Genomic DNA, 22,834 nt, shown 5'->3' with positions numbered 1-22,834 from the left:
AGAACTCAACAACAAAACTAAAGACAAAAAAAATGCAAACAGCTGGAAACTGAATAACTTGTTGCTTAATGAACAACGGGACATTGATGAAATAAAAGAGAAAATTAAAAAGTTCCTGGAAGACAATGAAAATGAAAACACAACCTACCAGAAACTATGGGACACAGCAAAGGCAGTCCTGAGAGGAAAGTTTATAGCCATGAGTGCATATATTAAAAAGACTGAAAGATCCCAAATCAATGACCTAATGATACATCTCAAACTCCTAGATAAACAAGAACAAGCAAATCCCAAAACAAATAGAAGGAGAGAAATATTAAAAATAAGAGCTGAAATTAACGAAATAGAAACTAAAAAAACCATACAAAGAATTAATGAAACAAAAAGTTGGTTCTTTGAAAAAATAAACAAGATCAACAGACCCCTGGCAAACCTGACTAAAATGAGGAGAGAAAAACCCAAATTAGTAGACTCAGGAATGCAAAAGAGGAGATAACAACAAACATCATGGAAGTCCAGGAAATCATCAGAGACTACTTTGAGAACCTATATTCAAATAAATTCGAAAATCTTAAAGAAATGTACAGATTTCTAGATACATATGATCATCCAAAACTGAACCAAGAGGATATTAATAAACTGAATAAATCTATAACACAAAATGAAATTGAAGCAGCAATCAAAAGTCTCCCCAAAAGAAAAGTCCAGGACCTGATGGATTCTCTGCTGAATTCTATCAGACCTTTAAAGAAGAACTGATACCAACAGTTCTTCTTCAACACTCCTTAAACTGTTCCACAAAACAGAAAGGAAAGGAAACCTGCCTAACACATTTTATGAAGCCAGGATTAAACTTATGCCAAAACCAGGCAAAGACACCTCCAAAAAGGAGAACTATAGGCCAATCTCCTTAATGAACATTGATGCAAAAATCCTCAACAAAATAATGGCAAACCTAATTCAACAACACATCAAAAAGATCATTCACCACAACCAAGTAGGGTTCATCCCAGGAATGCAGGGGTGGTTCAACATACAAAAATCAATAAACGTAAAAAACCACATTAACAGAAGCAAAGGCAAAAACCACTTGATCATCTCAATAGATGCAGAAAAAGTCTTTGATAAGATCCAACACCATTTCATGATAAAAGCTCTAAGAAAACTAGGAATAGAATGAAAGTACCTCAACATTATAAAAGCTATATGTGACAAACCTACAGCCAGCATTATAAATAATGGAAAAAAACTGAAACCATTCCCTCTAAAATCAGGAACTAGACAAGGATACCCACTATCTCCACTGCTATTCAACATAGTACTGGAATTCCTAGCCAGAGCAATTAGGCAAGAAGAAGGAATAAAAGGAATACAAATAGGTAAAGAAACTGTCAAAATATCCCTATTTGCAGACGACATGATCCTATACCTTAAAGACCCAAAAACTCTACTCAGAAGCTTCTAGACACCATCAATAGCTATAGCAAGGCAGCAGGATATAAAATCAACATAGAAAAATCATTAGTATTTCTATACACTAATAATGAACAAACTGAAAAAGAATGTATGAAAACAATTCCATTTACAATAGCCTCAATAAAAAATCAAATACCTAGGTGTAAACCTAACAAAGGATATGAACGACCTCTACAAGAAAAACTATAAACTTCTGAAGAAAGAGATTGAGGAAGACTATAGAAAGTGGAGAGATCTCCCATGCTCATGGATTGGTAGAGTCAACATAGTAAAAATGTCTATAACCCAAAAGTAATCTACATGTTTAATGCAATTCCCATCAAAATTCCAATGACATTCATTAAAGAGATTGAAAAATCTACTGTTAAATTTATATGGAAACACAAGAGGCCACAAACAGCCAAGGCAATACTAAGTCAAAAGAACAATGCTGGAGGTATCACGATACCCAACTTCAAACTATATTACAAAGTAATAACAATAAAAACAGCATGGTACTGGCACAAAAACAGACATGAAGACCAGTGTAACAGAATAGAGGACCCAGATATGAAGCCACACAACTATAACCAACTTGTCTTTGACAAAGGCGCTAAAAATATACGATGGAGAAATAGCAGCCTCTTCAAAAAAACTGCTGGGAAAACTGGTTAGCAGTCTGCAAAAAACTGAAACTAGATCCATGTATATCACTCTATACCAATATTAACTCATAATGGATCAAGGATCTTAATATTAGACCCCAAACTCTAAAGTTGATACAGGAAAGAGTAGGAAATACTCTGGAATTAATAGGTATAGGCAAGAACTTTCTCAATGGAACCCCAGCAGCACAGCAACTAAGAGACAGCATAGATAAATGGGACTTCATAAAACTAAAAAGCTTCTGCTCAACAAAAGAAATGGTCTCTAAACTGAAGAGACCACCCACAGAGTGGGAGAAGATATTTGCCAGCTACACATCAGACAAAGGACTGATAACCAGAATATACAGGGAACTTAAAAAACTAAATTCTCCCAAAACTAATGAACCAATAAAGAAATGGGCAAGTGAACTAAACAGAACTTTCTCAAAAGAAGAAATTCAAGTAGCCAAAAAACACATGATAAAATGCTCACCATCTCTAGTAATAAAGGAAATGCAAATTAAAACCACACTAAAAATCCACCTCACCCCTGTTAGAACAGCCATCATTAGTAACACCACTAACAATAGGTGTTGGCAAGGATGCAAGGAAAAAGGAACCCTCTTACACTGTTGGTGGGAATGTAAACTAGTACAACCACTCTGGAAAAAAATTTGGAGGCTACTTAAAAATCTAAACATTGATCTACCATATGATCCAGCAATACCACTCTTGGGGATGTACCCAAAAGACTGTGACACAAGTTACTCCAGAGGCACCTGCACATCCATGTTTATTGCGGCACTATTCACAACAGCCAAGTTATGACAACAGCCAAGTTATGACAACAGCCAAGTTATGGAAACAGCCAAGATGCCCCACTATTGATGAATGGATCAAGAAAATGTGGTATTTATATACAATGGAATTTTATGCTGCCATGAATAAGAACGAAATGTTATCATTTGCTGATAAATGGATGGAATTGGAGAACATCATTCTGAGTGAGGTTAGCCTGGCCCAAACGACCAAAAATCGTATGTTCTCCCTCATATGGGGACATTAGATCAAGGGCAAATACAACAAGAGGATTAGACTTTGATCACATGATAAAGCAAGAGCATACAAGGCAGGTATGAGGATAGGTAAGACACCTAAAGTACTAGATACCATTTATTGCCCTCAACGCAGAGAAACTAAAGCAGATACCTTAAAGCAACTTAGGCCAACAGAAGGGGACCAGGAACTAGAGAAAAGGTTAGATCAAGAAGAATTAACCTAGAAGGTAACACACATGCAGATGAAATCAATGCGAGTCAACTCCCTGTATAGCTATCCTTATCTCAACTAGCAAAATCCCTTGGTTCTTCCTATTATTGCTGACACTCTCTCTTCAACAAAATTAGAGATAAGGGCAAAATAGTCTCTTCCGGGTATCGAGAGGGTGGGGGGGAGAGGGAGGGGACGGGAGCGGGGAGGTTGGGGGGTTAAGGGAGGGTGGTGGTAGGAGGGAGAAATAACCCAAACATTGTATGCACATATGAATGAAATAAAAATTTTTTAAAATTAAAAAAAATAAAGTAGTATGCTCAGTGAAAAAAAGCAGGAACAAAAGACTGTGTACTGTTTGATTGCATTTATAGGAAATTCTAGAAAAGACAAAAACAGAGTGATAAAAAAACAAACCAGTAGGGCTGGGACATAGCTCAGTGATAGATCACTTGCCTAGCATGTGAAAGACCCTGAGTCTGACCCCTAGCACCACCAAAAAATAAAATAAAATAAAACAAAAATAACAATAACAAAACAATGGTTTCCAAAGGCTGGGTGATGGGGGAGGAGATTGACTGAAAAGGAAATTTAGGGGGTGATGATGATGTTCTGTACCTTGATTGTGGTAGTGGCTAAATAAGACAATGCATCTGTCAAAATTCATTGAGTTGTCCACTTAAAACTGGCAAATGTAATTGTATTAAATTATTTCTGAAAAAGTAATTTACGTGGTTGAAAAGACCTAATAAGTGGTTTAAAAACTACTGTCAAAATTCACTGTTGCTGAGATAATCATAAAGATTGATAAATATAAAACTCTGGGGAAAATTTATACTCATTTTAATTTGAAATAGCAGTGGAGGGGATGAATTCAAGTATGATATACTTGATACATTGTAAGAAATTTTGCATATGCTCCAATGTACCCCCGCCCAGCACAACAATAATAAAAAAAATTTTTTTAAACACAATTTAAAGAAATCAAGATTGGAAATCATAGATGTTGTATTCTGTGTGGGAGATGTAAAAAAATTGTTCTAAGTTGCATTTAATATCTTAATGGAGAGAAAAATGACTTGGCCCTATAGTGCAAAATTTAGTGGACGTATATCCATTTAAATGTTTTAAATTCATAAAATATTTAACATGTCTTTTTTTTAATGATTTTCTACATCATCCTCCCTTTTTATTAAGTGACCAGCTATTAGCCCACAATACGACAGCTAAGGGATTTTGCCTAGTCATTTTTCTCTTCTCTACTTGGACCTCTTAACTGCCACCTGAGGTCCCAGCCCTCTTGAGGATCATACCTTAGGCAGAAAAGAATAAGAAACTATAGCCCAATTCTTTGGAATGCCACCCTCTTGGTTTAAAAACTTCATGATTTTGTCAGATATTTTTCGGTTGAAATTAAAAAAGCATAATGCAAAACAAACCCCCACTACAATTGCTACTCCAATTACCTCAACTTATGATCTGATTAGAAGAGCACAGGGGATTGCTAAATGTACAGTTGGGCCTCAAGAGAACAGAACAGTGAACTCTACAGTCTGGCCTCTTGAGAACTCATCAGACAGCTTCTCTGTACCTGTGACTCTCTCTGTTGTCACATGGGGTCTTGATTATCTCACCTAATGATGTTGCAGTCTACATCTTTCCTTAAATTGGCTTCTTTTTGGTTATGGAACTATACGTATGTGGTTGAGAATGGCTACCAGCACTAAGGCCACATTAGCTGAGAACTCAGTGCCTATCTCCATCTAACTGGCTAACTTTCTCTGTCTCTTAGATTCAATCATCTAGAGAAGAGCTAATTGGTCTTGCTCAGTCAACTGATCTAGGGAGTAGGCTTATTATGTAGGTAGTATGTAAATAAGGCTGCTGGACTGGAGGCTTCATAGGCACATAAGCTGTGCAGTTATATGGGGTCTTGGGCACAGAAGGGCTCCGTGCATTCTGTTTAATGTATTGTCACTGTTATAAAATTTTTAATGTTTGAACAAGGGCTCCATGCTTTCGCTTTGCACAGGTCTTCATAAGTTATGTAGCTGATCTTGCTGCTGGGCCCAGATGTGATGCAAGACTTAGTAGTAGGAGTAGATTCCTTTTGTTAGGAGATGTTGGCAGATAGGGAATATTTGGTATATTTATGGTATTTGGTTTTCATAACTAGGCTTCACTCTTCTTTGTACTCACATCTGTGCTTAGTATTCACTCACCTAATCACCAAGTATTGCCTCCTACTAGGTGCTGAATTCTGTGCTATGCATTGGAAATATTTGGTGAATAAGATGACATAGCTTCTTCTGTCATGGAACTTAGTTTCAAGCCATACTCGCTCCAGTCCTAGGTCACTACCTTGAACAGTTCCTTCTCAAGGAACTGGCATTCTGCTCTCAAGGAGCCCCTGACCCTTCTTTCCTCATGCTTTCTGTCTGCTCTAGTCATTACTTGAGCAAGTGTAACTAAAAGGTGTGCTGAGACCTTAGGAAAAAGAAGTCAAGAAGCCAGTACTGGGGTTAGTGTTTTTGGCATGCTAGTCTCACTTCAGCACACTGACTTCTAATAGGTTGACAGTCAATGCTTAATATGGCAAGTCCAATGCTTCCAGGTGGTTTTACCTGCTAGGAAGTGATAGTACAAAACCAGGGAATTGTAAAACTCAGATGAGCAGCAACACTGTGGTTGTAAGTCCTGGATTTGCTTTATAGCAAGCTAACTAGCAGCTGGAAGTATAAAGAGACAGGGCCCAACTTCCTAGCTAAGAGTGCTGTGCTGGAAGACCTAGGGAGGAAATTGTGACACTAGTCTTGTATATAGATTATGTGAGTGAATAAAGATTCAATAAGGAAGCCAATGCAGAATTCACTGTGGGTGGCCTTGAGAGAAGGCTGAAATCCCTACACTCCCCTGAATTGTGGCCAACACACACCATACCTATTATCAGACCCAACCAGCTGCTGATACTTGTTAAAATGTAAATCAGGAATCAAATGCAGGTCAATTTGCAAACTGCAGATACCAGGATTCACAACTAACGATTGTTGCTAAGTGCATATGGTTGTTACTATTGTTAGCTCTGGAATTACTCATTGCTGAATTTTAATCCTCTTTCAAGACACTCATCTACTTTCTGGCATACCTTCCTTATTCTGACAGCTTCACTGGAACATCTTTTATGACATGTTTGCTACAATCAAACTAGCTTATTGTGGCAGAGACTGCTAACCTCTCATCCTTTTAACAAGAGAACACCTGAGTTTGAGGTGGTTACACAGCTGCCCAACTTTATTTCTCAACATTTCTTGCAGGAAGATGTGGCCTATGAAAGATTGTTTTGCTGAAGGGCTATGAGTGAAAATGATGTGGGCAACTTAAACATCATTTCCCTGGAGAAGGTTGCTTGCTTGGGCTGCCTCCTTTCCCTCTTTTCACTGGCTGGATAACGGTTACTTCTGCAGCAGCATTCTTGACCTGAAGAATGGCAGAAACAACAATCTGAGTCTCAGGATGATGTCACCAGATAGAGCCCACCCACCAATTTGGGACCATTAGGTAAGAGAAATCAACTAGTGTTTGATCCACCGTGTTCTTGGGGCCCTCAAACAGTAGTATAGCCTATATTGTACTCATTTGTTGAGTGTTTACTTTTTTTGTGGTACTGAGGTTTGAACTCAGGGCCTACACCTTGAACTACTCCACCAGCCCTTTTTTTTTTGTGATGGGTTTTTTTCAAGATAGGGTGTTGCAAACTGTTTGCCCGGGCTTTGACCCATAATTCTCCTGATCTCTGTCTCCTGAGAAGCTAGGATTGCAAGTGTGAGCTACCGGTACCCAGTAAGTTTCTACATTTTTACCAGACATTGTGCGAAAAGCACTTCGTGTATATTATCTCATTCCATTTGCTCAACCACATTGTTAATACAATACTTATATCCCTATTTTACAGATTCAGAAAGGCAAAATAACTTACTTGAGATTTTACAGCTACCAACTCAGCATAAGGATTAAAATTCTGGGCTGTTGGACAGTAGTGCTTGCTGTATCTTTCATATTTTACTGCTGAGCATTTTAAGAATTTTGACCAGCTGGTATGGCCTTGTAGAAAGTTATTCATAGTAAAACATTCCCCTCCCTACATCCTGCTATCCTAATAAAAAATGTGGAGAGTTTATATACATTATTAACAAAAGTGGTAGAATGGGCCATATCCAGTTATCTTGCTTACTCCTCATATTCTGCCTGCATTTTCTTCTTGTAACATTTATAATGAGGATTAGGGCTCAGTGGTAGCAGGCCCTCAGCTCCATCTCCAGCACCACACATACACACACACATAAAAATTTCTTAAAGAGGCTATTACTCTATGTACCCATGTCATTTTCTGTAATAAATCCCTTATTCTGATATATAACTGAGAAACTTTGAGGCTTTTAGAAGAATTAACCTTTCAACTATATGAAATTCTTGCTGCTTGCCTTTTTAAAGTATAAGAACATGTCATTGAAATATAAAAATAAAGTCTCACCTACATGTACAACATAATAATGGATATACTGCTTTAATTATCTAGGGAAGCAGGAAAGGCATGAGTCAGATGGAACTGAAATCTAGTAAAGTCTTATTTTATGATTTAGAACTGGGAAGTTATGAGATTAAAAATGTATCAGTACCTTGATGAAACAGTTGTGTGTGCTACTGGCAGACAGAATGTGGCTTAAGTTATATTAATAAAAAATATTTGAATCCATTAATTGTGAGGTACTATATAAGACATAAGTTTTGTGTACAAGGCTTTCAAATTTTGTTTCTTAATTAGGGTTAATGTGGATTTTATTCCTTGATTTTCCTGTATGGTAGCCTGTCTTAGTCCATTTTCTGCTGCTATAGCAGAATACCACAGACTGGGTAATTTGTAAACACTAGAGGTTTATTTAGCTTACAGTTCTGGAGATTAGGAAGTTCAAGAGCATTTGGTGAGAGCCTTTGTGCTGTGTCATAATATGGTAAAGTGAACTTGTGTGAAACAAATGAGTAATGAAAGAACAATACTGTGGCCTTTCAGAGGTCCTAGAGGCAAGCCTGGACCTGGGGGGCAAGATTTCCAGAAAGGAGCCTTTGGGACCTCAGGATTTGCTGGTCAGGACTGCCTTGGGACTCCACATTCTAGTGCAGTGCTTCTAGGTCAGGTCCAGGTAAGGCCTGTGCCCATCTCTCTGAAAGGCACAAGAGTTAGCATTGATGTCCTTGTGGTTCTGACCGTGCAGATGCATAGAGCATGCAAGCTGTAGGATCACAGCAGCCTCCATATAGATTTCAAAAGATTCATCAGATAGTCTGAGGCCCAGGCCAAAACTTGTTGCAAGGGAAAAGTCACTGCAGAAAGCCCCATTAAGGCCATGCCCAGCAAAGCTGTGGGAGTGAGGCTGCCACAGACAGCTCCAACTAGTGCAATGCCTAGTGAGCTGTGGGAGCGAGATAGCCTCTAAAACTAAAGAACTGTAGGGCTACTGAGATGCAACTCCAACCAAGGGTAAACTGCATGCCTAAGACTCCAACCTGTAAGTGCTTCAGGGTGGACTGAGTCCAGCAAAGAAGGGAAGGGCTACTTGAGGCCCTGGGTGCCCAAACCCTGCCCCCATGTGCTCAACATGTGGGACCTGGAGTCAGAGGAGATTGCCTGGTACCTTAAGATTCAGTATGAATTTCACTTTGGGGTTTAGCTTTAACTAAGACCAGTTCCTCCTTTCTTGCCTATTCTTTTTGGAATGAGTATGTCTATCCTGTGCCTGTGCCACCATTGTATTTTGGAAGTAGATAACTCTTTAATTTTACAGTTTACCATTGGAGCAGAATTGCCTCAGGATAAATTGTCACCCATATCTGATTTTGATGAGACTCTAGACTTTGGAGTTGGTAGTGGAATTAGTTAAAGCTTTAGAGCTATTGGAATGGAATAGTTGTGTTTTATATTTGAAAAGAACATAATTGGGGGAATAAAAAGGGGACTGTTACTGTTTGAATGTGTCCTCTAAAGCTTGTGTGTTAGAAACTTGTTACCCAATGCAACAGTGTTGAGAAAGGGGCCAAATTGGAGGAGTTTAATACATGAGGCATTTGCCCTTAAGAAGTGAATTAAGCTTAATTATAATGGGGCTTAATGCTGTGAGCTTGAGCTCTTTCTCTATCTGACTATGTGTTGCAGCAAGAAAGCCCTCAGCAGAGGTGGTCCATTGACACTGGACTTCCTACCTGCCAGACCACAAGTAATAAATGTCTGTTCTTTTTAAGTTTCTGAGTCTCAGGTATTCTATTGTAGTATCACAAAATGAACTAAGACAAGCCTTTTCAGATTAGCTTCTTTCATTTAGCAATACGCAGTAGGCTTTCTCTGTGTCTTTTCATGTATAGATATATGAATATATACATATATGTTCAATATATAATAAATTGAACAAAATAATGGGTTTCATTCGAACTTTTCATACTTGCGTATTACGTACTTTGAGCACATTACCCTCTCTTGCTCTCCTCGCTCCTCCTGCTGGTGGCCCCGTCCCCCAGTAGCTCCACTTCTGCCTTCATGTCTTTTTAAAATCCAGATTCTGCATATGAGAGAAAACATATGGTTTTTGTCTCTCTGAGTCTGGTTTATTCTGTTGCAGGATATCCAAGCAGAGAAACGGGACACCAAGGCTTTTTGGAAGCAATATTTATTAGTGTGCCATCAGTGGCTCAGCAGACTCACATCCAAGGCTGAGCCCCAGGAAGAAAGGGGCCTTGCCTTCTATACCCTTGCAAGCAGGTTACAGAAGCGAGAAGCAAAGTTGAACCCATATATGGTTACTTGTAATTTCATTGGCTACTTCACCCTCAGTGCTTCATGACCATTTTCAGGTTCAGTTTCTTTAAGTTTCAGTTTCCTGCCATGTCTTCCCTCCTTTCCACTACATAATTCCCCCCTTTGATGCTCAGACCCACCTAGAGTCAAAGAGCATCATCCTGACTTAGGGGTCTGTATTTCCACAGCATCATTGCATGGGTGGCTGTTTTCCTTTCTATAGTGGCCACAATACCAAGGGAACCAGCAGGGTAACACCAAATAGGCTCCCAAGACAAAGAACTATCCCTCCCCTTCAGAGTCCGCCCAAGGTAGGGAACCAACCTCTAAACAGACTATTTGGGTTCCTCCCTTTCCACACCTATATGGGTACATGTGGCATCTGTCTAATATTAGTGGCAATTTCCATTACTACCTGACTGCTGTCATCTATGTGGAGACAACAGTCTGATTGGTTGAACTTGCCACATACTCCCCCTTCCTCAGCTAAAAGATAATCCAAGGCCAGGTGATTTTGATATATAGTGGCTAGCATTTGGGTCTGTTACTTGGCAGTAGCTCTAGGTCAGAGGCAGTCTGGTTGGTAATAATTTCTATGACTGCCTGTCACCTAATGATTCTGTTGAGCATATAAATGGGGATCCAGTAACCCCAGCTCCCATCCTGTGCCTAGGTGTTTGGTCCATAGGTCTTGATGATCCTCTGGGGAGGCCATTTGTCTTTTCCCCATCTCTGTTGGTCACCCACCTCGGGGTCCCTTTTAATTCTAGGCACCCCCCCGCACTGTTCCCCTTGGTGGTTGGGCAAGAGGAAAATCCCAGGCTGGATAATTCCTATAGTACAGCTTCCCTTCCAAGTCCCAGGGAGTTTGGTGTAAGCTCACTTCCCATATATCCAGAATAACCCAGAGCCCTCCACCACCCTGGGTCAGGATTGGTGAGGTTATCCCAATATTTGCCAATCTCAGGGATGCTTTGGAATGGGTTTGCCTTGCCAATAGTAGAACAACTTAAGAGGCTTCCATTGGATGGAGAATTATGACATTGGGACTGTTTTCCGATGGGGGCAATGTCCAATACCATTTAGGCTCATTAGGCCACCAGGTTAGATTAGTCCCATTCCAAGAGAGTACCCTTTTACAAGGGGCCTCCTCCACCCACTTTTCATATTCTGGCCCAATTCTTTTGATACATTCTTCTCCAATTACCTCTGATGTGAGAGCCCAGGTCTGAGGTTGGTTACTTCTTTTCTAGTTATAGATTAATTCCTCAATAAAAGTTGGTAATCATTTAAACTTGTCCCTTTCCAAGGTCATTCCTCACTGATGAGGGTGCCTGTGCACCCCCAGCAGTTTGAGACATTTAGTTCTTTGACAATCCTTTCCACTAGGTCTACAAAAAAGATTTTTTTTCCTATTGTTGGGAGATCTAATCCTCTGCATAATTTGCTTCTGATTTCACTATACAGTTGCCCAGTGCCTTGATTGGCAGCCGGCCTTGGTCGGGGTGAAAGTACCTCTGACATTCAGTGTGCTGTCTCTCTAACAAATTGTTCCCAAGCTAGGTCCTGAACTCTCCCACCATCGTAACTTTTCCAGTGTCCCAAAGAGGTCCAGCAGATCCACTCTTCTTGCTTTCCATTGCAAATGTAGCCTGCATTGTTCCCCTTACTCTGGGACTTCCAGTATTGCTTACCAGCAACCTCACAAACTTGAGGAGTATATAAGCTGATGTAATATCCAACCTGTGGGTAGGTGTATGATACAAAATATGGCTGCCCAGAGGTCCCAACAAAGGCTCTCTTATAACATTCAGTACATGGGGGAAACTTTGCAAGAGCAAACCCAAAAGGTAAGAGTCCAAGTATATAGAGGAGAGTAGGAGTACACCCCATATTCGACTTCCACTGTGTATAGACTAGTCAGCTTCTGGAGTGACTAGAGCAGGGCTGTTGTCCCGTTGTTTGTGGTCCCCTCTTATTTCCTGGGAAGCAGTGTCCTGTCAAGGAAGGGCTCAGGCATTCCAGAGGGTGATCTTGCATGGCTGGGTCAGGGATGCACTCCCACTCTAGAGAGGCTGGCTTCACTCGGCTGTGGTGGATACAGGGAGTAATTTCTGCTACATTAACTGCAGTAGGGGTAGACAAAATAACAACAAAAAGGCCCCTCCAATGGGGTTTTAATGGTTGGACATTCCATTCTTTTACTCAAATAGCATCCTTTGATTTGTAAGGGTGTTGTCTGCTAACAAGAAGTCTCTCCCAGACCCAGTCATTGATTTTCGAGTCAACCAGAGAGCCTACATCTGTTGTCTCAAGGTGAGGTCACCTATTTCTTTGTTTCTGATGGTATATGATGGTCCCATTGTATACCCTTGATTAAGGAAGGTGGGCATCCATAAAGGACTTCAAACGGTGAAAGCCCTGTCCACTTCGTGGGGCTTGACCTGATCCTTAGTAATGCTATAAGTAGTAACTGATCCCACTGTAGATGGGTCTCTTGACATAGTTTTTCCAGCTGTAATTTTAGGGTCCTATTCATATGTTCCACTTTTCCTGAACTTTGAGGGCAGTAGGCCATATGCAACTTCCAGGTGACTCCTAAGCCCTAAGCTACCAGCTGCACCACCTCAGCCACAAAGGCTGGCCCATTATCTGACCCAATAGACACAGGTATCCCAAACTAAGGGCTGATCTCCTTTAGCAGGCATCTGGCCACCTCCTGGGCCTTCTTGGTCTGTGTGGGGAAGGCTTCTACCCATCCTGAGAAGGTACAGACAAACACCAATAGATATTTGCATCCTCGAACTTTGGCATTTCAGTGAAGTCCATGATCAAGTTTTCAAGAAAAGTTCCACCAGCCCTTGGCCCTTGCCGGGGATTGTTTTTGGCACACAGGCTTCATCTTTCACATACTGCCTTACTTATGTTGGAGAACTTGGGGACATATAAGTGCTGGGCCAGGATGGCCTCAAGGGTTGTTTGCCCTGAATGTGTTCCTTTGTGGAACTACTTGAACTACTTGTGGGAGCCAGTGACTGAGGGATGGCGATGTGACCACCGGCAAACTTCCACCATCTGTCCAGTAGAAAACTTTCCTTCTCAGTCTTGGACTAGGCCTGTTCTTGTGGTGTGTACTGTGGGTCCCATTCAGCTAAGGGACATGGGAACAAGGCAGCTGTCAGAGCAGTTAGGGCTGGTCCCTTTGTGAGAGTTGCCTGTTTGGCCTCTCCGTTGACTCTCTGGTTTCCTCAACCAATTATTGCATCTCCCTTTTGGTGCCCTCAGCAGTGTATAACTGCTACCCATTTAGGGGCCCATATAGCATCTAGCAGTTCAAGGATCTTTTGCCCATACTTAATACTTTTTCCTCCCAAGTTAATGAGTACCCTCTTTTTATATATGGCCCCATGGACATAAGTGGTTGTGAAGTCATATTTAGAGTCAGTGTAGATGTTTACCCATACTCCTGCAGCAAGCTGGAGCACCCATGTGAGGGTGACAAGTTCAGCCTTTTGCGCAGAAGTTCCAACAGGCAGTGGGTGCACTTCAATGATTCAGTCCAGCATTACCATCACATACCCGGCAAGCTGCTGCCATCTGTGAAATATGTAATGTCTGTGTGGCCAATAGACTGGTTAGATCTGGCCAGCTTGAGAAAATTTCATCCATAACTTCTGAGCAATCATATTCTGGGCAACCCAAGCCAACTGGCAATAGGGCAGCCAGGTTCAGAGTGTTAACAACCTCCAGCCAAATGTGTGGGTTGTCGCATAGCATACGCTGGTATTTGACCATCCATGAGTTGGTCAGCCAGTAATTTCCCTTATACTCTATGAGAGTCAGGATGGAGCCCAGACAGTGAGTTCTTGCCCTGTGGTAAGCTTGTCTGCTTCTGCCACTAGGATAGCAGTGGCTGCCAGGGCATATATACAAGGTGGCCAGCCTCAGGAAACAGCATTGAGTTGCTTTGACAAGTAAGCTACCGGATGATGCCAGGAGCCTTGTAGCTGGGTCAGAACCCCAACAACTACCCCCTTTCAGTCAGAGATGTACAAAAAAAGAGGGCTTCATCACATCCGGCAGGCCTAGAGCAAGGGCATTTGCGAGTGCCCTCTTAATTTCTCTAAAGGCTTTCCCTTGTTCCTCTCTCCATACCAAGGATTCCTTTTCTCCCCACTTTGTGGCTTCACAGAGGGGCTTAGCCAAGAGTGAGTAGCTAGGGAATCCAGATTTGGAAGTAACCCATGGCTGCCCAAAACTCTCTGATTTGCCAGTGGGTCTTGAGAGCCAGAATGGAACAGACAGCTTGTTTTCTCTCAGAGCCAAGCCTGCATTGCCCCTATGACAGGTGAAAGCTGAGGTATTTGACAGTGTTTTGGCAAATATGGGCCTTCTTCTAAGAAACTTTGTACCCACCTCCCATAAAAGAGAGAGAAGGAGATGAGTCCCTTCCATACAGTCTTCCTGAGTTGGTCCAGCTGCAGGAGGTCATCCACATACTGGAGGAGTGTGGAGCCATGATGGTCAGCTGAGAAAGCTTTGAGGTTGGATAGCAAGGCCTAGTTCAAGTCTGAGAAGCCTTGTGGCAACTGAGTCCAAGTTAGATGCCCCTTATCCCCAGTATTGAGATTTTCCCACTGGAAGGCAAAAATAGGCTGGCTCTGTGGAGCGAGGTGGATGCAGGAAAAAAAAGTGTCCTTAAGATCTAGGCAGGTAAAAAAACATTGCTTCATCTGGGACAAGGCCTAAAAGCATGTAGGGATTCAGGACCATGAGGTACAGAGTGACAGTTACTGAATTTACTTCCCAGAGCTCCTGAAATGGCCTAAAATCCTTGGTCCCTGGTTTTTGGACAGGTAATAAGTGAGAGTTCCAAGATGACTGGCACAGTCAAAGGATCCCATACTTTAGGAGTCTGTTAAGGTGTTTTTGAATTCCAACCTGGGCCTTGCAGGGAATGAAGTACTGCTTTTGGCTGATGGGGGTGGCCCCTGGCTTTAATTCTACCACTACTGGGGTCACATTTTTGGCCAGGCCTGGGAGGTTATCTTTAGCCCAAGCACCTGGAAACTTGAGGGAAAGCTTGGAAATCTCAGGAAGCCTTCCCTTAGGAGCATAGAGCCAATATTCCTCTTCTTGTGCCACCATGAGAGTTAGAGTCTTTGTCTTGGGTCCTCTCAGTTTTAAGGCTGCCATGCCATCAGAATCAAAGGTAATCTGTGCCCTCAGTTTACATAAGTCCCTGCCCATCAGGACCACAGGGCAATCAAGGAGATAGAGGAATTTGTGCCTCACTCATAGCTCCCAAGATCAAATTGTCTAGACCCTAAGAAGGGGCAGTGGGCCCAGTTCCCTGTAACCCTGATAATAGTTGTATGCTTTTGTGAAAGGGGACCCACTGGTTGGGTCACAACTGAGTCCTCTGTGTCCACCATGAGGTCAATGGGGTGACCCCCCTAACCTCATTTGGACCATAAGCTCCCGGGGGCCTAGTAAAATGGAGCTCAGTCTGTCCTATTCCTCTTCATATCCAGGACTGCCAGTCCACAATGTTTTCCTCCCAGGGGTGGCTTCCCCATGGGTGGGCTGATACTTTCCCTTGACAACTCAGCCTCAGCCTCTGGTCTGGGGGGACTTTTGGGAGTCCCTGGCCTGTTGGGGATATTCATTCTTCCAGTGTCCATCCTGACGACAATAAGCACATTGATCTTTCCCTACTTCCTCCCAGGGGCACTGGTTGCCGTCCGTAGTGATTGCCCCTGCCTCTGCTCAGGCCAGCCCATCAGGGCCTGCCTGACCATTCAACAAGGGCTGCAGCAAGGAGGTCCACTTTCTTTTTCATTTTCCTGTTGGCCTCCCATTTTGCCTCCTGATCTCGACTGACAAAAAACTTTGTGCACACCTTCAAGAGCTGGCTGGCATTCATTCCAGAGAATCCCTCCAATTTCTGCAACTTTCACCTTATGTCCCCATGGGCTTGGCCAACAAAAGTGGCATTAATCATCTGCTGGTCTTCAGCAGCTTCCAGGTCAAAAGGATTGTACAAGCAGAAGGCCTCACACAAATGCTCAAAAAACTGGCTGGGACACTTGTCTGGTCATTGGAGGACTTCTGATGTTTTGCTCATGTTTGTGGCCTTTTTCCCTCCCTCCTTCATGCCTACCAGTAGTGCCTCCTAGTATTGTTCAAGCCCTGGTAGCCTCAGTCATCATTAGGGTCCCAAGGAGGGATCTTCCTCGGGGAACTGGGCCTGAGAGTAGGCTTGGGTATTTAAGGTGCCCACAGGAGCATGATCTTCCAACCACTTTAGAGCTGCCAACGTTATATGCCACCACTTTTCCATATTGAATAGAAGAAGCTGTCAGCAGATGGGTTTATGAATTTGAATGATGGACTGCATTTAATCAATCAGAGCTTCAGGTTTTTCCATAAAGGAGGGAGTATGATGTTTCCAGTTTAGGAGGCATGTGGTGGTAAAGAACTGGAAGATGAATGTCCACCTTCCTCCTTGTATTTGACCATCCTGGTCATAATACACTGGGCCACATACCTCCCTCAGGGACATCTGCAGGGCAGTGGGAATCTGAGAAGAGGAGTGGTCCTTGCGGAGACTGGTTGGATGCACCTGATTGAATGAGGGATGTGGGGTGAGAACTGGAAGACTTAAGAGTGGGTATGGGGTTCATAGGACTTGGGGAGGTCAGGGGAGTTGAGGCCCCAGAGGTTTCCAGGCCAGATTTTACAGGTGTGACTGTCCCTTGAGTTTCCCCATTCATTGTCAAAGTTGAGGGTGCAGAACTTGGTGACAGTGGCAGGGTTGAATAAAGCACCCAGGGTGTTGGCATTTCCTCAGACTTTTTGGCCAGTACAGGCTCCTTTGATTTCTCCCTCCAGTTGTAGGTTGCAACCACCCTAGCTACCATGATCCTACAGGTTTCTTCCAGACATGGTCTTAGCCATGCAGACCAGCTGAGAACTGCATCCTTCCAGCAATAACAATGTACGGAAACTGATCTGGGTCTCAGGCTTCCCCACAATTGCCCTATAAGCTTCCTAGAAAACAATTTTGTGTATGGACCCCTCCAGGAGCCACCCTACACCAAAAGTGGGCCAATCTAATTCACAAAGGGCCCTAAGCTTGTCAGGACTTAACTTGACTCCATAGTCTCCATTAAATCCCTTTTTAAAGTTTTTAAGCATACACTCCAAGCAGATGCCATTACTCTGATTTTTTTTAAATTTTGATTATTTTATTATTCATATGTGCATACAATGCTTGGGTCATTTCTCCCCTGCCACTACCCCCTCCCTCACCACCCACTATGCCCCTCCCTCTCCCCCCATCCCCTCAATATCCACAGTAACTATTTTGCAGTTATCTCTAATTTTGTTGAAGAGAGAGTATAAGCAATAATAGGAAGGACCAAGTGTTTTTGCTAGTTGAGATAAGGATAGCTATACAGGGAGTTGACTCACATTAATTTCCTGTACGTGTGTGTTACCTTCTAAGTTAATTCTTCTTGATCTAACCTTTTCTCTAGTTCCTGGTCCACTTCTCCTATTGGCCTCAGTTGCTTTTAAGGTATCTGCTTTAGTTTCTCTGCATTGAGGACAAAAAATGCTAGCTAATTTTTTAGGTGTCTTACCTATCCTCACCCCTCCCTTCTGTGCTCTCGCTTTTATCATGTGCTCCAAGTCCAATCCCCTTGTTGTGTTTGACCTTGATCTAATGTCTGCATATGAGGGAGAACATACGATTTTTGGTCTTTTGAGCCAGGCTAACCTCACTCAGAATGATGTTCTCCAATTCCATACATTTACCAGCAAATGATAACATTTTGTTCTTCTTCATGGCTGCATAAAATTCCACTGTATATAAATACCACATTTTCTTGATCCATTTGTCAGTAGTGGGGCATCTTGGCTGTTTCCATAACTTGGCTATTGTGAATAGTGCCGCAATAAACATGGGTGTGCAGGTGCCTCTGGAGTAACCTGTGTCACAGTCTTTTGGGTATATCCCCAAGAGAGGTATTGCTGGATCAAATGGTAGATCAATATTTAGCTTTTTAAGTAGCCTCCAAATTTTTTTCCAGAGTGGTTGTACTAGTTTACATTCCCACCAACAGTGTAAGAGGGTTCCTTTTTCCTTGCATCCTTGCCAACACCTGTTGTTGGTGGTGTTGCTAATGATGGCTATTCTACCAGGGGTGAGGTAGAATGTTAGTGTGGTTTTAATTTGTATTTCCTTTATTGCTAGGATGGTGAGCATTTTTTCATGTGTTTTTTGGCCATTTGAATTTCTTCTTTTGAGAAAGTTCTGTTTAGTTCACTTGCCCATTTCTTTATTGGTTCATTAGTTTTGGGAGAATTTAGTTTTTTAAGTTCCGTATATATTCTGGTTATCAGTCCTTTGTCTGATGTGTAGCTGGCAAATATCTTCTCCCACTCTGTGGGTGTTCTCTTCAGTTTAGAGACCATTTCTTTTGTTGAGCAGAAGCTTTTTAGTTTTAGGAAGTCTCATTTATCTATGCTATCTCTTAGTTGCTGTGCTGTTGGGTTCCATTGAAAAGTTCTTACCTATACCTATTAACTCCAGAGTATTTCCTACTCTTTCCTGTATCAACTTTAGAGTTTGTGGTCTGATATTAAGATCCTTGATCCATTTTGAGTTAATATTGGTATAGAGTGCTATACATCGATTTAGTTTCAGTTTTTTGCAGACTGCTAACCACTTATCCCAGCAGTTTTTTTGAAGAGGCTGTTTTTTCTCCATCGTATATTTTTAGCGCCTTTGTCAAAGACATGTTGGTTATAGTTGTGTGGCTTCATATCTGGGTCCTCTCTTCTGTTCCACTGGTCTTCATGTCTGTTTTTGTGCCAGTACCATGCTGTTTTTATTGTTATTGCTTTGTAATATAGTTTGAAGTTGGGTATCGTGATACCTCCAGCATTGTTCTTTTGACTGAGTATTGCCTTGGCTATTTGTGGCCTTTTGGGTTTCCATATAAATTTAACAGTAGATTTTTCAATCTCTTTAATGAATGTCATTGGAATTTTGATCAGAATTGCATTAAACATGTAGATTACTTTGGGAGTATAGACATTTTTACTATGTTGATTCTACCAATCCATGAGCATGGGAGATCTCTCCACTTTCTATAGTCTTCCTCAATCTCTTTCTTCAGAAGTTTATAGTTTTTCTTGTAGAGGTCATTCACATCTTTTGTTAGGTTTACACCTAGGTATTTGATTTTTTTTGAGGCTATTGTAAATGGAATTGTTTTCATACATTCTTTTTCAGTTTGCTCATTGTTAGTGTATAGAAATGCTAATGATTTTTCTATGTTGATTTTATATCCTGCTACCTTGCTATAGCTATTGATGGTGTCTAGAAGCTTCTGAGTAGAGTTTTTTGGGTCTTTAAGGTATAGGATCATGTTGTCTGCAAATAGGGATATTTTGACAGTTTCTTACCTATTTGTATTCCTTTTATTCCTTCTTCTTGCCCAATTGCTCTGGCTAGGAATTCCAGTACTATGTTGAATAGGAGTGGAGATAGTGGGCATCCTTGTCTGGTTCCTGATTTTAGAGGGAATGGTTTCAGTTTTTCTCCGTTAAGTATAATGCTGGCTGTAGGTTTGTCATATATAGCTTTTATAATGTTGAGGTACTTTCCTTCTATTCCTAGTTTTCTTAGAGCTTTTATCATGAAATGATGTTGGATCTTATCAAAGGCTTTTTCTGCATCTATTGAGATGATCAAGTGGTTTTGTCTTTGCTTCTGTTAATGTGGTTTATTACGTTTATTGATTTCCGTATGTTGAACCACCCCTGCATTCCTGGGATGAAGCCTACTTGGTCGTGGTGAATGATCTTTTTGATGTGTTAGTTGAATTCGGTTTGCCATTATTTTGTTGAGGATTTTTGCATCAATGTTCATTAAGGAGATTGGCCTTTAGTTCTCCTTTTTGGAGGTGTCTTTGCCTGGTTTTGGGATAAGTGTAATACTGGCTTCATAAAATGTGTTTGGCAGTTTTCCTTCCCTTTCTATTTCGTGGAACAGTTTAAGGAGGGTTGGTATCAGTTCTTCTTTAAAGGTCTGATAGAATTCAGCAGAGAATCCATCAGGTCCTGGACTTTTCTTTTTGGGGAGACTTGATTGCTGCTTCAATTTCATTTTGTGTTATAGATCTATTCAGTTTATTAATATCCTCTTGGTTCAGTTTTGGATGATCATATGTACCTAGAAATCTGTCCATTTCTTTAAGATTTTTGAATTTATTTGTATATATGTTCTCGAAGTAGTCTCTGATGATTTCCTGGACTTTGGTGGTGTTTGTTGTTATCTCCCCTTTTGCATTCCTGATCCTACTAATTTGGGTTTTTTCTCTCCTCCTTTTAGTCAGGTTTGCAAGGGGTCTGTTGATCTTGTTTATTTTTTTCAAAGAACCAACTTTTTGTTTCATTTATTCTTTGTATGGTTTTTTTGATTTCTATTTCGTTGATTTCAGCTTTTATTTTTATTATTTCTCTCTTTCTATTTGTTTTGGGGTTTGCTTGTTCTGGTTTTTCTAGGAGTTTGAGATGTGTCATTGATTTGGGATCTTTCAGTCTTTTTGATATATGCACTTATGACTATAAACTTTCCTCTCAGGACTGCCTTTGCTGTGTACCATAGTTTCCGGTAGGTTGTGTTTTCATTTTCATTGACTTCCAGGAACTTTTTAATTTTCTCTTTTATTTCATCAATGACCCATTGTTCATTAAATAATGTGTTATTTAGTTTCCAGCTGTTTGCATGTTTTTTGTCTTTACTTTTGTTGTTGAGTTCTAGTTTTATTGCATTGTGATCAGATAGAATGCATGGTATAATTTCTATTTTCTTATATTTGCTGAGGCTTGCTTTGTACCCTAGGATATGATCTATTTTGGAGAAGATTCCATGGGCTACTGAGAAGAATGTATATTGTGTAGAAGTTGGATGAGATGTTCTGTAGACATCAAGTAGGTCTAGTTGATCTACTGTATATTTTAGATCTTGGATTTCTTTATTGATATTTTGTTTGGATGACCTATCTATTGATGATAATGGGGTGTTAAAGTCTCCCACGACCACTGTGTTGGAGTTAATATATGCTTTTAGGTCTTTCAGGGTATGTTTGATGAAATTGGGTGTGTTGACATTGGGTGCATATAGGTTGATAATTGTTATTTCCTTTTGGTCTCAGGGCTCCCCACCCTATTTGCTACATGTCTTTATTGTTCTTATTACTAATTACTCAGTTTCTCTTTTTTCCCTGGGTGGGGGTCGGTCTCTCCAGGGGACTATGCTGATCTGGCCCAGGGTGGTCTGTGGAAGTACCGCATGCCACTTAGCTCACCTTGTCCGTGTCTTCCCAAGCCGTCTGGGCGCGGGCATCTGGTGGCCCAGGGGCCCTCCTGGTTTTTCGATTTAACGTGAAGTGAAGATTCTCTGCACAGGCTGGAGGTGTGGAGGGGTCAAAGTTTTTCTTGGTGGCCTTGCCTGCAAGGTATGTCTCCAGCATCTCTCCATGATTTCACTATAGGAGGCACACTTTCTGCTTCCTCCCTCTACCCCTTACTCTGATTTCCACCCATTTCCTCCTGTTTCCAGACATCAAGACAGACAGTGGGGAAGGGGTTTTTGGACGAGAGGTAAGGTGTCCTCTTCTCCAACACATAGGGAAGAACAGTATGCACCCTTATTGGTGACCTGGACATGAATGCCCAGCCAGGAACTGCCCTTACACAGGATCCTCACTTGCTTCATAGCCAAGCTACATCTCAGACTCACACTTACACACACACACACACATACTTCCACCCCACTCCCTTAACCTGAGAGACATAGTTTTACACCAGATAGGTAGTATACTTTGAAGTTGAGTATTGTGATACTCTTTTTGCTGAGTATTGCCTTGGCTGTTCGCAGTCTCTTGTGTTTCCAAATGAACTTTAGGTTCAATCTCTGTGAAAAATGGAACTGGAATTTTGATGGTTATTGCATTGAACATGTAGATTGCTTTTGGCAGTATAGCCATTTTTACTATGCTGATTCTACCAATCCATGAGCATGGGAGGTCTTTCCATCTTCTGTATTCTTCCTCCATCTCTATCTTCAGTGGTTTGTAGTTCTCCTTATAGAGGACATTTACATCCTTTGTTAAGTTTACTCCTAGGTATTTGATTTTTTTTAGGCTATTGTAAATGGAATTTTTTTTCTATATTCTTTCTCAATTTGTTCATTGTTGGTGTATAGAAAGGCTACTGATTTTTGTACACTGATTTTGTATCCTGCTATGTTGCTGAAGCTGTTTATGGCATACAAGTTTTTGGATGGAGTTTTATGGGTCTTTGAGGTACAGGATCATGTCGTCTGCAAATAGGGATACTCTGACAGTTTCTTTACCTATTTGTATTCTTTTTATTTCTTCTTCTTGCCTTATTGTTCTGGCTAGGAATTCCAGGACTATGTTGAATAGGAGTGGGAGAGTAGGCACACTTGTCTTGTTCCTGAGTTTAAGGTGAATGGTTTCAGTTTTTCCCCATTAAGTATGATGTTGGCTATAGGTTTGTCATGAATAGGCATTATAAT

At 41.3% G+C, this 22,834-nt stretch overlaps 1 protein-coding gene across 4 annotated transcripts in view; it reads left to right on the top strand.

The window, feature by feature from the left end:
- LOC141425797 (uncharacterized) overlaps positions 1-22,834 on the top strand; it is a 239,909-nt gene that overhangs the window by 144,966 nt on the left and 72,109 nt on the right. For 3 of the 4 annotated variants that reach the window (XR_012450903.1, XR_012450905.1, XR_012450904.1), the window contains one exon: positions 6,686-6,929. The exons of the other annotated variant lie outside the window; for it this stretch is intronic. The gene's annotated coding sequence lies outside the window, so the exon portion shown is untranslated. The remainder of the gene's footprint in view (positions 1-6,685; positions 6,930-22,834) is intronic. 4 annotated transcript variants of the gene reach the window in all.

The sequence above is a fragment of the Castor canadensis genome, chromosome 8, assembly GCF_047511655.1.
Source record: "Castor canadensis chromosome 8, mCasCan1.hap1v2, whole genome shotgun sequence".
Lineage (NCBI taxonomy): Eukaryota > Metazoa > Chordata > Mammalia > Rodentia > Castoridae > Castor > Castor canadensis.
Note: the sequence above shows the minus strand (reverse complement) of the source record. Positions and strands in the feature narration are given on the sequence as shown.